The following is a 13569-nucleotide window of genomic DNA, read 5'->3' as shown; positions in this document are numbered from 1 at the left end:
CGTGAGACCTTCCACGAACGTCTCTCTCTCTCTCTCTCTCCGCCTCCTTCCCGCCTACTACAGCTCCCTCCCGCAAGTTGTGGGTCATCCCTTGCCTTTGGGAATAAAACCCGCAAGATAGGTCGAAGGGATGAGGAAGGAAAGCCAAAAAGTAAGATGTCCTCTTGGATCAAAGACTGGTCGATCGAAAGATGATAGTGTGATGACTGTGTATGGCTGCATGCTAAACATGTCAAAGCTGAACATATCATAAGTCATCGTGGACTGTTCTGCTGCTCTGTAGAAGAGGCATCCGGATGTAAAGCTAGTCGATATAGCTATGGCTATGTGATCCGGTAGGTTGTGACATATAGGAGTGTCATCAACCCAAAAAAACCAACAGCAATGGCGGAGGTATGCTGCAGTAGAATAATCTCTGTAGTATGATGCGGGGTCGAAGAAGACTGCATAGTCATTGTAGATAGAGTGATCTAGGGACTGAAAATCTGGGGCTGAAGGTACATGTATGATACGCTGCTCTGCTGATGAAGAGGCCCATACAAATGACAAGGTATGGCAACTTGTCAAACTTGTATGCTCAACTGTCATGAGCTGGAGGTTGTTTGATGTGTGCGTGGCTAAACATCCATCGTCATGGGATGAAGCATCTATCAAAGGCTCGTCGAGAATGAGCTAATAGTATAAAGGCCTAGAAGCATGGAATATCACTCAAAATGCATAGGATGTCCCTGAGGCATAGGAGGTGCCGAATGTTGGTGTAGGGATTGACCTGTAGTCATAGATTCAACCACTGATGTGCATCAAGTATGGACTGTATACGACAGCCATAAGTGCATAATGAAACACTGAGTCTCCCTAGGTTGTGCTATGGCTGAACCTGATGATGTCCATTGCATTGGGGCAGGACCGCACTGATGCATAGGTATCCTCATGCTGAGGAATGACTTGTTGATCGGAGGTGGTGATAATTGGATCCAAGGGTGATGCAATTCGGCATGACTAAGCCGATGCTGGAATGTCCTGAAGACTGATGTGCTGATCTGAACAGCTGGTAGGAACCGTGTCCATAGATGTGATAAGCTCCGTGTCAGAGGTGAAAGCATCAATGATGGATGCTGGAATGGAATCACGTGAGGAGCGTAATGCGATGAGGCATAAATCCTTGCTTGCGGCAGAAGATGTGAGTGCCTCGTATCGAGGACGGACTTGCTGAATAACGGCATGATCATAACTGAACTCTTGGTGTGCATTTGCATCTGATGTGACAGTAGATGGAGTTGGATCCATGCATACATGTGATGGCTGTACATCACTAGAATCAGTCTGCGTTGATGTAGATGGGACTACCTCGTATTGAGGGCTTCCGTCAAATTTGCCTTGTGCTAAGGGCTTACTGATGAATGTGCCTTGTGCTGAGGGCTTACCGAGAAGTGTGCCTCATGCGGAGGGCTTACCAAGGAATGCACATGATTAGAAACTGCGGGCTGATCCATGCTAACATCCCAAGCATTTGCATCTGATCTGTCAAGGCCAATGAGGCTCGAGTGAGGCTCGAGTCAGCGTCATAAATTGGTACATACCTGTGGCAATAAATGGTAGCTTCTCTTTCCACTCATGGATCTCCTCCAAAGTCATGACTAGTGTATCATCAACTGTGTGATGTGGATAACTCCATTCTAGAGGTGGTCTTGTGCTTTGTGCAAGAGGCTTATCCGTGTATCAGCGAGAGTGTCTACCCATGAGAACACTCTGCCACTGGGGGGCTTACGCAAAACGGTCAAAACCAAGTCATGTGAGAACGTATGTTTGCCAAGGATCAAGCCTATAACGTAATGATGACATTTGCGTGTCGGGATAGCCAAGAGGCTGTATAAGGCTGATGTGTATGTGTGCGAGAACCAATGCCAGAAATAGTCAACAATGTGTGACTTTTACATGGGTGGCATGTGTGCAAATGTGTGCAACGATCCTGAATTCGAGGAAAATCACTTTTCCTAGTGTCACACTGAGGTGTTGAAGTGTCAAATGCCAAGAGAATTGAATGGGTGTCAGATATGTGAATGTGTATACCAATGATAGATCCGATGGGAGTGACGCCAGTGGGAACTAATCAGGTAATGTGGCAATGGCTTACTTGGCTTTGTTTCTGAATTCATTTTAAGTGCTGGGTGCGTTGCAATGGATCAAGAGGTGTCTCGATGAAGAGGATTTGATGATGTCGACCTGTGGAAATCTGAGATGTGAAATCTGATGTGACAAGTGTTGGTGCAAGCATGGAAGCATGATGACAAGTTAGAAGAGGCAGAGACAATGGCACAAGTATGAAGGCGATGGCAACTGATTCATTCATAGAATGGAGTACATATAGGCGACTGCCCATGAGTAGTTGGAATCTAGATCCACAATCATCTCAATCAGGAAGACTACTAATGTCTCCTAGAATCTCTCAATCACACACCTTACTCCTATATTCACAATCACACCTACTGACTGACACATCATCAGTCACACCTAATCAGGCACACCTACACACACACACGTGTTCACACACTCACTCGTGTGACCACACTCACAACCATAGACCTTATGACCCTTGGTATGATCCCATTACATCGATTTGTCCGAACAACAGGTGCATAGAGCGTGAGTTGGCGAGTAGTTTTGCTTTTTGGAGCGCTGCGAAATTCCATCTGGATCAAAAGATACGGCCCTCGAAAGGATAGCCAGATTTTGATCACAAGAGAGAGCAAAAATGATGATGGTGGCACAGTGATGATGTGGTAGTGGAAAGTCACATGTAGAATGCATTGTGTGCTTGTAGAGAAGGAACAATGCCTAGCAAGGGGCTTTGTGCTGACATGGCCATGATGATGTGGCATTGCAGACTTAGAAATGAGCTATCATGTGATGATGTGTTGTGCCAATGTGACCGATGACTTGGCAAAGATGTTGTCTGTTGATTGGACCTGCCTATGTGGCAGGTGATGATGTGGCACCCGAGGTTGTTGACGTGGCTAACCCATGGTCAAGTTGACCTAACCAGAGCTTGAGCTTAAGTGCCGTGTGGCAAAAAACTAACCAACACACTTAACCCTCTGTAAGCAAAACTTGACTTAGGTTCAAGCCTATCTTGACACGTGTTATTTCCTAGGGTCAGAGAACCTTGAAGAAAAAACGTTGGTATGTGCAAGAGGACGAGGACGGCTTCATTTTGAGCGGTTGTTCGATGGTCATTTGCAGAGCATTCGTCGTCGTGGAGATGCAGTTGTTATCCCGTACCCATAAGCTGGGTGTTGGAGGTGACTATAGCTGGAGCATCGTCGACCTGTTGACTGGGGTGTCGGTATTTTTGTTGCTCTGGTCGTGTTGAGTCGAGGATGGTCACTGGCTGCAAGTTGGAGATTTGGAGAACTTGGATGCCGTTCTGAGTGTAGCTTGAATGCCGTTTTGAGGATCAAGGTCAGCGTGGGGCTCATCTAAGGAGTCGCGGAAGACATGAGCCGTTGGACGTGTTGCAATTGAAGGTGTAGGAGTCCGTTGAGCGACCGTCCAGTGGATTGTGGAGAAGGTTGCCTCATAGGGCGTCGTTTTGTTGATCTGCCGGCCGTGCTGGCTATGGCACCAGAAGCAATGCTTGTGGAGCTATGGGAGATGGTGTGGGAGTATGAACCAGGCTTGGAGCTCGGTTGGTCATTTATGTTGGAGAATGTGGGAGCTGTTGGTCGCTATGGTGAAGTCGTCTGAGCCGTGCCGTTCGTCGTTGGAGCTGTTGATAGCACTGAGAGCTTGGCTCAATGGAATGTTTCGCCTCTATCATGGGAGCCGTTGGGATGCTTGGGTCATCGTCTGCTACTTTTGTTGGCCTTGGGGTGCGCATTAGAAGGAGCTTGAAGTCATTGTTGGGAAGAAGCTGGAGCCGGAGTGCTGAGGTTTGTGTCTGGGACAAGGTTTTTTCCAGGTTGTTTTTGACACTCCAGAGGCTGCGAGCACAGTGCTCGAAGCTGAGTTTTTACACCTGGGACACATGAAGATCTTTTTTGACGCCTTTGATATTGGTTTCGATCCAGTGGAGGCAGATAAGGAAATCTTTTCGCTCTTCATTAAATTTCCTGGGCTTCCCCAGGTTTACCATCAACTTCTTTTTGTTATTGGGGAGCATTTCGGTGTGGTTGCTGAGATCCCACCCTTCCTTGGGTTGCCATTGACTGCAGTAGAGGCAACCAAGGTTGATCAGGTTCCTAGAGTTAGGGTCCTCTGTAAGGATCCTAACCTCACGATGGACCGTGTTATGATCGAGCGCCCGGATGGTTTCTTTTTTCACCAGAGAGTAGAGATTACAGGTAGGCATGACTACTGCAGGATATGAAGGACCATTGGACACTTTGCTAAGGATTGTCCCAGAAAGAAGTAAAGGTCCAAGAAGCCCTCTCGTATAGCCACCGCCCCACGGCCTCGATAGGGGGGTGGTACATATCTAGCACCTGCTCCTCGGCCTCGACAGGGGGGTAGTACAGGTCCAACACTACTCCTCGACCTCCACATGGCGGTCCTCCTCAGGATGGTGGTATAGCTCCTACTCGCTAGAGTGCTCCTCCATTGAGCGCTTCTTTAATACCGCCACCTTCTACCTCAGGTGCCTCTCGACCTTCTACCTCAGGGGCACTCGACCCATACCAGTGGGTTCGGCTCGTGTGCAGATTCCTCCTTCAGTTCATGAGGATACACTAGTGGACTTTGCTTCACCTCAGGTGTCGCTCCAGTCTCACCTCACACAGTCCGAGACGCTTCAGCTACGACCTCCTTCCTTGTTGCAGCTTCTCTCCTAGAACTAGCGGTACCAGACATACTCCTGGAGGCAGTAGAGGTCTCCGCAGCTGGGCAGACACGAGATTGAGAGCAGTCCTCACTTCCTCCCTTGGATAGGGGGAAGGGGATGGTTTATACTATTGATCCTCTTCCCTTAGAAGGCATCCTTTGCACTCCGGTGTCTGGCCTGATTCACAGAAATTGATTTTCAACTCTTGCAGATGCTTCAGATTTCCCAGAGGAGGTGTCTGTGCCCTCTACTCTTGGTGTGTGAGTGATTGGGTTTCCTGTTGATAGGGCTTCTTCGTTAGGTGACAGGGTTCTTTCTGTTCTTGATTTTCTGCCACTTGGTTTCATTCCTTGCTCCTTGAGCAGGAGGTTTTCCCCTCTTGAGGGGTTTGTTTCTGCCACTAGGTCGGGTAAGGTGTTCCACTCTACATCCTCCCGTCGATGAGGATTATTAGCTGGAACATACAGGGCCTAGTTGTGCTGGCTATTTCAGAGCCTCACTTGAGAGGCCGGTCTGCTAGCATTAAGATTCCAGATGCCTTGTACACAAAGGAAGACCTTACAGGGGCAACCCTGCAGATATGGGTTTCCCATGTCCATGGTGGGCAGCCATATCCATCACATGTAGCTGGTGCCCTTTCTGGTATTAGCGACTTCTACCGCTTAGCTGCTTGTACCAGGAGACAAGATATTCTCAAACGTGAGATTGGTGTTCGCCATCACTTGGCAGCTTTGCAAAGGGAAGAGCAAAAACGGCCTTTAGATGCTTGGATTCAGGACCACCTTGTTGGAGCAAGGGCTCATCAACAGATATTGCTTGATCGGAGAGCAGAGTATGTCTTTCATGCACGGGAGTCCTTCTGGATTCAGATGGGTGGCAGAGTCACTAAACATTTTTTCTCTACTCTTGGCCCTAGAAATAGTAGAGAGAGTGTATCCCAGCTTATTGACTCACATGGGGTTTTACAATCAGATCCAAATGATGTCATGTGCATAGCTTCAGATTTTTGTGCCGCTCTTCTTACTGCAGATCCTGACAGACGGGATAGAGAGCATGCTAGATAGGTTATTTGGCAGAGCATCCCCTTGGTGGTGAAACCAGATATGCATGTTTTGCTTGATGCACCTTTCACCAACACAGAGTTCAGGACTGCACTTTCAGCCCTTCACAAGGGCAAGTGCCCAGGTTCGGATGGCCTCACCCCTTCTTTTTTCATTGCATTTCGGGATATGATTGGAGACTACATTACATCAGGTCTGCAGGGCATTTGGGACTCTGGCGAGATGGTCAGGACGCTCACAGAGGGTCTCATCCATCTTATCCCGAAAGGAGGTTGCAGAAATTTAGTGTCCTAGTGGAGGCCTATTTCACTTTTGGGGACATGTTACAAGATTCTGGCCGAGGCAATCAGCCTCCGATTGCAGCCTCTTCTCCCAGATCTTATTCATGACACTCAGACGGGATTTGTGCATGGCAGAAGTAGTTTTGATAACATTTTCTCTTTTTGGGAAGCTTCAGAGTTGCCATGCAGAGGGGCCAGAATCTAGCCATTCTACTCTTGGATTTTGAGAAAGCTTATGACAGAGTAGATTGGGGTTTTGTGGAGGGCACCCTTCTACGTTTTGGCTTTACTGATGCTTGGATCAGAGGTGTTTCCTCTTTGTACAGATCAGCCCACAGCCAGATACTTATTTGGTGGGGTAAGAGGTGAGAGATTTCAGATTTCTAGATCAGTTCGTCAGGGATGCTCTCTTTCTTTTTTTGTTTGTGGCTGAAGCTATGAGTATTTGTAATAGATCTCAAGTTGACTTCTTTGGGCTGAGACGAGCTACTTGATAGTAGTGAGTTGGCAGTTCACACAGCAGTTTACTTGGATGCCACACCACAGACGCTCACTTCTTTCAGGACAGCATTGGATTGGCGAGAGGGGCGTAGATTAATTGGCATAAATCCAATGGCTTTTGGATTAGTGATGAGGACAGTCCAGTTTGGGAGCTTGACATAGGATTCACTTAGGTTCAGAGGGGTGTGCCTGTCGGGTATTTGGGCTGCCAGGTCTACTTGGATATTTCTTCCATGCAGCAGTTTGCTCCCCTGTTGGAGAGCATCAGGAGGAAGCTCTTTTTTTGGAGCCCAGCCAAGCTGGATCTTGCCTCTAGAGTTGTGGTGGTCAACCAGGTCATCTTGGCCACGGCCTAGTTTGTTTGTTCATACTAGTGCCGTTCTAAGGAATGCATCACTCAACTCAGGAAACCGATCAGAATTTTCTTTGGGGTAGGCTTGATGGCACAACAGATGCGTTAGCCAGGGTAGCTTGAGAGACCCTCATCCTTCCTACATAGGAAGGGGGTCTCAATATTATTGATCTAGATTTACAGTGCAGAGCTTTACTCTGCAAGATGGTGGTGCAGAGACTTATGCCAGCGCAGGAGCCGTTGAAGACATTTGTTATTAGCAGCATACATACGTGTACACCTTCTTTAGGATGAGCAATATTAGGTGGATTTTCACCACAGCACACCTCAGATCACCTTCTTGCTCTCTCATGGTTGTCATACTGAAAGCATGGCGAGTTTCAGGAGCACTCTTCGGAGGATTCCTCCTTTCTCTCGTGAAGAGATTGATAGACAACCGATCATGTGGAATGATAGTATATTGGATGATCATGGCAAACCACTTGGTGCATCACTCTACATGCAGTGGTCCAGGTGGGAGAGGGGACCTGCATCATCTTTGTGGTCATGGAAAGCTTTCTGTAGGCTTCCAGAGGAGACCGAATCTCAGTTGACAGGACATCTCAGAGGGAGTGCAGGGAGGATCTTGCAGATTGAGGCAATCCTTCCAACAGATTGGGTAGACACAGATGATATATCACTGATTTACTCGACTTGGGTAGGTACTTTTACGAGAGGCGGTGTTTCTCTTCAGGTTTTGGCCTTCCGAGATGCACATGAGGATGCTTTAGTCTGTAGTGTGCATGATGGTGGCAGATTTCTCAGATCCACACAGGATATCTTTCTTGAGTCTGCTTTTCAACCTATGAGGGTTGTAGGTCTTTTGGTGTAGGGATCAGATTCAGAGTGGTTCCTCGACCCAAATCCCCGGCTACTCTCCATCGGATCTTGGAAGCTTTGGCTCTACGGGGGAGTTTCCATAAGGTATTTGCACCTCACTTGTTTTCCACCTCACTTTGAGGGGGTTTATTTATCCTCATGATTTCATGATGTATTTCGCTTAGAGCTTGCTCTCGCGGGTTTTTTCTCTTACTTAATAGAAGTCTTTCTTGGAAAAAAAAAAAAAGATGGATACATCCAAATTGCCCAGATCAGGGCGCTCATCGCCGTTAAGCCCTTGTATTTCTTTGTGCCCCAACATGTCTCCAAGCTGCGAAAACATATAAGAACAAAGCCCCTCGATCCGCAAGAGTGTGTGTATTATTTAGGACTTGAAGTCCGAGAACTCAAGCTTTGGCTTGCAGCCCTTAAAAGGAATGTCCATGATCTCGAGGGAAGTGGAAAGCAAGAAGTCATTCAGGAGGTATTGCAACAGTGTAATGCATTCCACCAACACGACAATTGGTTTCTAAAAGTGCAGGAATTGTTAACCCTCAAGTAAAATCCTTGAAACAGGGGAAGAAAGCAAATGTGAGCAGCAAAGGGAATAAAATTGACGTGAAGAACGAAGGGAAAGGGCAGAAACCATACGGGATTGACATCCTATCCCCGATCCTAGCAAACCTATTTAATGAAGTAGTTTGCCTTGGTTTCCCACGCACGTGGACCCTCAACACCATCACACCTATTCACAAGGCAGGGGATCCCATGAGCCTAGAAAACTTCAGGACCATTATGATCGGGCATGTATATATGCCTCAATACTTGACATGGAGTTCAGCTGCTATGCATAGATGCAAGGACTCAAGGCAGAGGGGCAGGCAGGTTTCTGGCATGATCATGGGACCATGGACCACGTACTTAGATATTCAAGAGTGTCACAGAGGTGGTCAGCGCACGGAAGCAGAGGGTCTATTGTTGCTTTGTGCATTTTCGTGAAGCCTTTGATGCAGTGCTACGTGCACACCTCATCAGGCGGTTACAGGAGTTGGGTTATGGCCACCCAGGAGATTGTCCAGGCTGTTATGGCATTATACGAGAGGGTTTTTGGCAGAGTTTGGACTAGTAGTGTATAGACAGATGGAATCATGAGCACCATCAGGGTTATACAAGGCTGCCCACTTTCTCCAACCGTGTTTGACCTTTATATGGACGAGCTGTAGTCTTTTATGGGGACCTAGGGGGAGCTGGATGCTCTCTTGCTGGCTTCTTGCTCTAGATTCTATTATATGCCGATGATGTGATGTTCTTATCTTCATCTGCTTAGGGGCTTGAGAGACACCTAGATGCACTATTGGCTTTTTGTGAGTCCCATGACTTGAAGATCTACTCTGGTAAAACCAAGATCATGATCTTCAACACCTCTCGAGCAGCTATGCGTAGAGAGGAGTTTACTTTTGACGGATCACTGGTTGAGATTGTCTCATATATATATATATAAACATACCTGGGGGTTCTATTCTTTGGTCCTATCTTCACGATGAGACCGGCAATGGAGGCCCGCCTGAGCAGAGGATACACCTCTCTTGCTTGACTAGAGAGACAGTGCTTCCACTGATACTTTCAGGTCCCATGGACCAAGGTTATTCTCTTCGTCTCCTTGGTCAGACTTGCAGGCATGTATGCCAGCCCTTGCTGGGGGCCAGACCTCTCCGATACAGAGTTGACTCGAGTGGGCCGATTATAGGTTCTCTTGCTATCATGGATGATCCGTAGTAAGCCATCGGCTTCCCATCAGATCATTTAGCCTGAGTTCGGGGCATCTCCATTTCAGTTAGATGCAACATTCCAAACTGATATGCTGGCTTTTGGAGCATTAACATTGATCTCAATTGGTCTCTTAGCTTGGTCTTGTAGATCTTTGGAGAGAGTTGAAGCCTATGCTTTCAAGAGATACTTTTCAGCATAATGTCCAGCTTGCATATCTGGCCAGGTTGGATCATCGGTAAATGGTAAATGTCCAACAATATGATGCTCTTACTTGTTAAATGTGGGTGGATTATGCCTTCCCTCATTCCTATCATGCTCCATTATGGATGAGGTTGTCTTTTCATGAGATGCTTCATGACAAGTTGCCAAATAAAAGGCTTCTTATAGTCAAAAATAAATATTTGGAGCATGATGAGTACAAGCAAATGGTTGGTAATGCCATTGCACTGCTTCGGAAATAGTGCGAGATTGATTTTGATTATGCTTGGAATGCATTTGGTTTTTGTATGCAATCTGTTATTCATGACTATGGGAAGCATTGCTTGCCTGATTGAGGAAAGCTGTCGCAGATGCTAAAGTCAACTATCAAAAGTTAATAGAACTCATCCATGTCAGGGATTTAACCCAGCCTGAGCTTGAGTGCTTATGTAGTGCTAAGCATCTATTACGGAAGAATGACCACATGAAAATTATCATATGGGAAACTAAGGCCAAGCAAAAGACTCTTTTGGATAAAAGTTTCTCTTCTAAAGAGTTTCTTGAAAGTTTACATTATAAGAAGAAGGCTCATAATATTTGTCGCGTTTTGGCATCTGATGGTCTTTGGGCTTCCTCACAGGCACACCTTGCTCAAGCATGCGTCGATCATTTTGTGCGACAATTTGATAATTTGGAGTTCTCTTTGCAAGAAAGTTTGTTGGTAAGACGGAAATTATTGCAGCACGTTTCTCCCTGACCAAGGCTCTGCAGCTTTAGACACCTTCCAAAGAAAGGGAGCTCCTTGATGCTTTAAAGTCATGTGGCAAATGGAAGTCCCTGGGTTGGGATGGTCTTTCAGTGGAGTTCTTTTTGGCTTACTTGGATGCCCTTATTGCATCTATTAATAGTGCATGTCAAAATCAACAAATGCTAGATGCTTGGAATAAAGGGTTGGTTAAGTTGATTCCTAAAAAGCATCTTTGTGAATCATTTGCTGATTGGCAGCCTATCACACTGTGACATGAAGTTGGGGGTAATAAACTTCACGCACCTCTTCACTTCTTACTGCTTTCGAATTGAGTGATAGACATAGTTATCACTAGAAAAAGGACATTAAAAAGAAGCTTTTATACCAAGAGACCATACTAGTCTTTCCTACCTTAGATGAGAATGAAGATGGTAACATCCCAAGTGATGTTGTACTCAAGCATAGGGAGAAGGAAAGGATCAGCAGAGGTCATAATCTCAGCAAGCTGGTCTGCGTCGAAGAGAAGAGTAATATGTTGTTGAAAGAAGATCTTGCGGCTCAACATGACATGAACTGATATATATCGAGGAGTTTGAAGGGGTTGATTGGGTCGGATGGGTAGGTTCCGAGGAAACATTGCACCTCCTTCATAGACACCTTTACACTTAGCTCAAAACACTCTCCAAACTGTCATAAGACACAAAGACCCATAAGTTTCAGCAGAGACATGATATAAAATATTCAAACACGTATGCAGATGAAATGGGCTTCGCTCTGATATAAGTTTCATAAGAAATAGAGAAGCGATCAGAAAGATATGGGCAGTTTATTGGACGGGAGTAAAAATTGGCTGAAAAAGAAACAGTCACACACAGAGTCATAGATTTTTGGTTTGAAATCTAATACGATAACTGAAGACATAGCATGATGCTTCTTGAAGAGAGCTTCGCGTTGATATAAGTTTCGTCCAAATTGGACCACCGAGTAAAAAGTTATGAGCAAAATCTTGACAGGGGGTCAAATTGTCATGAAAAACATCTACTTCTTCTACTGGTGCCGACTTGGGAGAATACTATCTCCATGTTTAGACTTCATCAACAATCCAAGTTCCATAGAGGTTGCCTAGGAGGCAAGGAAGAGCTCCCTTTGTGGCTTGGGAAATAGATGAACCATGTATGCGCAATGAGTGGCCGAATAGACAACACTTTTGAGCACTTTGGAAGAGAAAGCAATGGAAAAAAGGGAAGAGACACTGAAGAGAGAGAACCTGAAGTCACCTTCATTACCAATAGAGTGAGACTCCACTCCAATGCAACTCAAAATACTACAAACACAAGGACAAGAAGAGGTTTCATTGATACAAGAGGGAGCGGAAGCTCCAAGACTACTCATAGAGAGAGAATGAACTAGAGAGAGATGGACTCAAGAGTCTACATAAGAGAATATCTACAAGAGAGAGAAGGCTCATGGAAGAGGCTTGAGGAGACTAGAGCTATAGAAACATGAGGCCTAATGGTGGAAGAGATGATGAACAAGGGAGAGGAGGGCTCTTTTTATAGAGATTTTGTCACCCTTCTTCATCCATTTACAATTGCTGCATGTAGATTTTTTTTCCTATCAATCACATAAGCCCGTATGTCACCATCCATGTCCTTTTTGGCTGCTCTTGCCATGTGTTCCATCAAAAGATGCTCAAGACTCTTAAAATATTGAGAAAGTCAAGAGTCTCCCTACATGGAGCCCATAGGGACCTTGTCTTTTCCATATGTCCACATCCTTCTTATTTCACATAGGAATTCTAGAAGGATTCCTCTTGATTCCACACTCCTCCACATGCCTTTCACACGCTTGGCATGTGATCTCTCTTATATTATTGGAACACATGGACATGAGCCCACCTCTTTATATGACTCACTCTTTCTATTTTCTAAAACCCCCATAATATCCCATACACAAATAACTCTCACCCCATACTAAGGTATTTATCATTCATACACATGGTATTTATAATGATCCATTCCACTCATCCTCTCAATCTCATACAATATCCTAAAAAATAGAAATAAGTGAGAGCCGTTAGGCTATCACTTGATACTCAAACTCTTATTAAACATAGAAGAAAACAATATCATTGCCAAATAAAAAAATATCAATTTTTGGCGTCACAACACTCATGTCAGTCATTTATAAGGTGGTTGCCAAAATGGTGGTTGATAGAATAATAGAATTTCTCCATGATGGTCTACATCCTACCCAATATGGCTTCATCCCTTGTAGACAGATCGTCGATAATATTGCAAATGCTGATGTTGGGATAGAATATGCAAAGTAACAACATGATGTACTCTTGTTGAATCGCCAAAGCTTTTGCTACTGTACAATGGGATTTTATCTTGCAGACCATGCCATTCTTAGGATTTGGACATCAAATGCAACATGTTATCTATTGGCTATACAGTGATAGTAAAGCAACGCGTATTTTATCTAAAGATATTTTTGATCAGTGGACTTTATAATGCCCTGTTAGTGCTTTTCTTTATGCAATAGCTACTCATCCGATGCTTTGCTATATTGATCATCTTGTGGCCATTGATGTCCTACATGGTCGAGAGATACACAGAAGAAAGCCCATGATTACGCAAGCTTATGCTGATGATTCATTCTTCACTTTAATGAGCACAAAAGATGATCTTTCGCAACTAAGGATTAGCATGGCTCTCTGTGGTCGGGAGAGATTTTTTTGCCCAACTAGCTTGTTCGTCATCTTGGTGGGGTGGACCATCACTCGTCGTCAGCAATATATTGGGTACTTGCAAAGCTCCATAATAGTGGAAGGTGCCACTTAGCCTCTTCATGTTTGACTCCAAATTGTACAATTAATTTTGGTGGCCTATATTTAATTTTTCTTGCCTTTGATGATGCTTGACAAAAAAGACATTACTCCCTCCATGTTCACTCTTATGGACACTTTCTTATGCTCAAAG

At 45.2% G+C, this 13569-nt stretch overlaps 1 protein-coding gene across 1 annotated transcript in view; it reads left to right on the top strand.

The window, feature by feature from the left end:
• Positions 1–13569, top strand: part of LOC147890820 (uncharacterized) — a 98044-nt gene that overhangs the window by 49774 nt on the left and 34701 nt on the right. The gene's annotated exons all lie outside the window — the stretch shown is intronic.

Source organism: Dipteris shenzhenensis, chromosome 18, assembly GCF_047967505.1.
Source record: "Dipteris shenzhenensis isolate YYH24624 ecotype China chromosome 18, Dip_SZ_1.0, whole genome shotgun sequence".
NCBI classification, from domain to species: Eukaryota; Viridiplantae; Streptophyta; class Polypodiopsida; order Gleicheniales; family Dipteridaceae; genus Dipteris; species Dipteris shenzhenensis.
The sequence above is the reverse complement of the archived record's forward strand: the minus strand, read 5'-3'. Positions and strand labels throughout refer to the sequence as shown.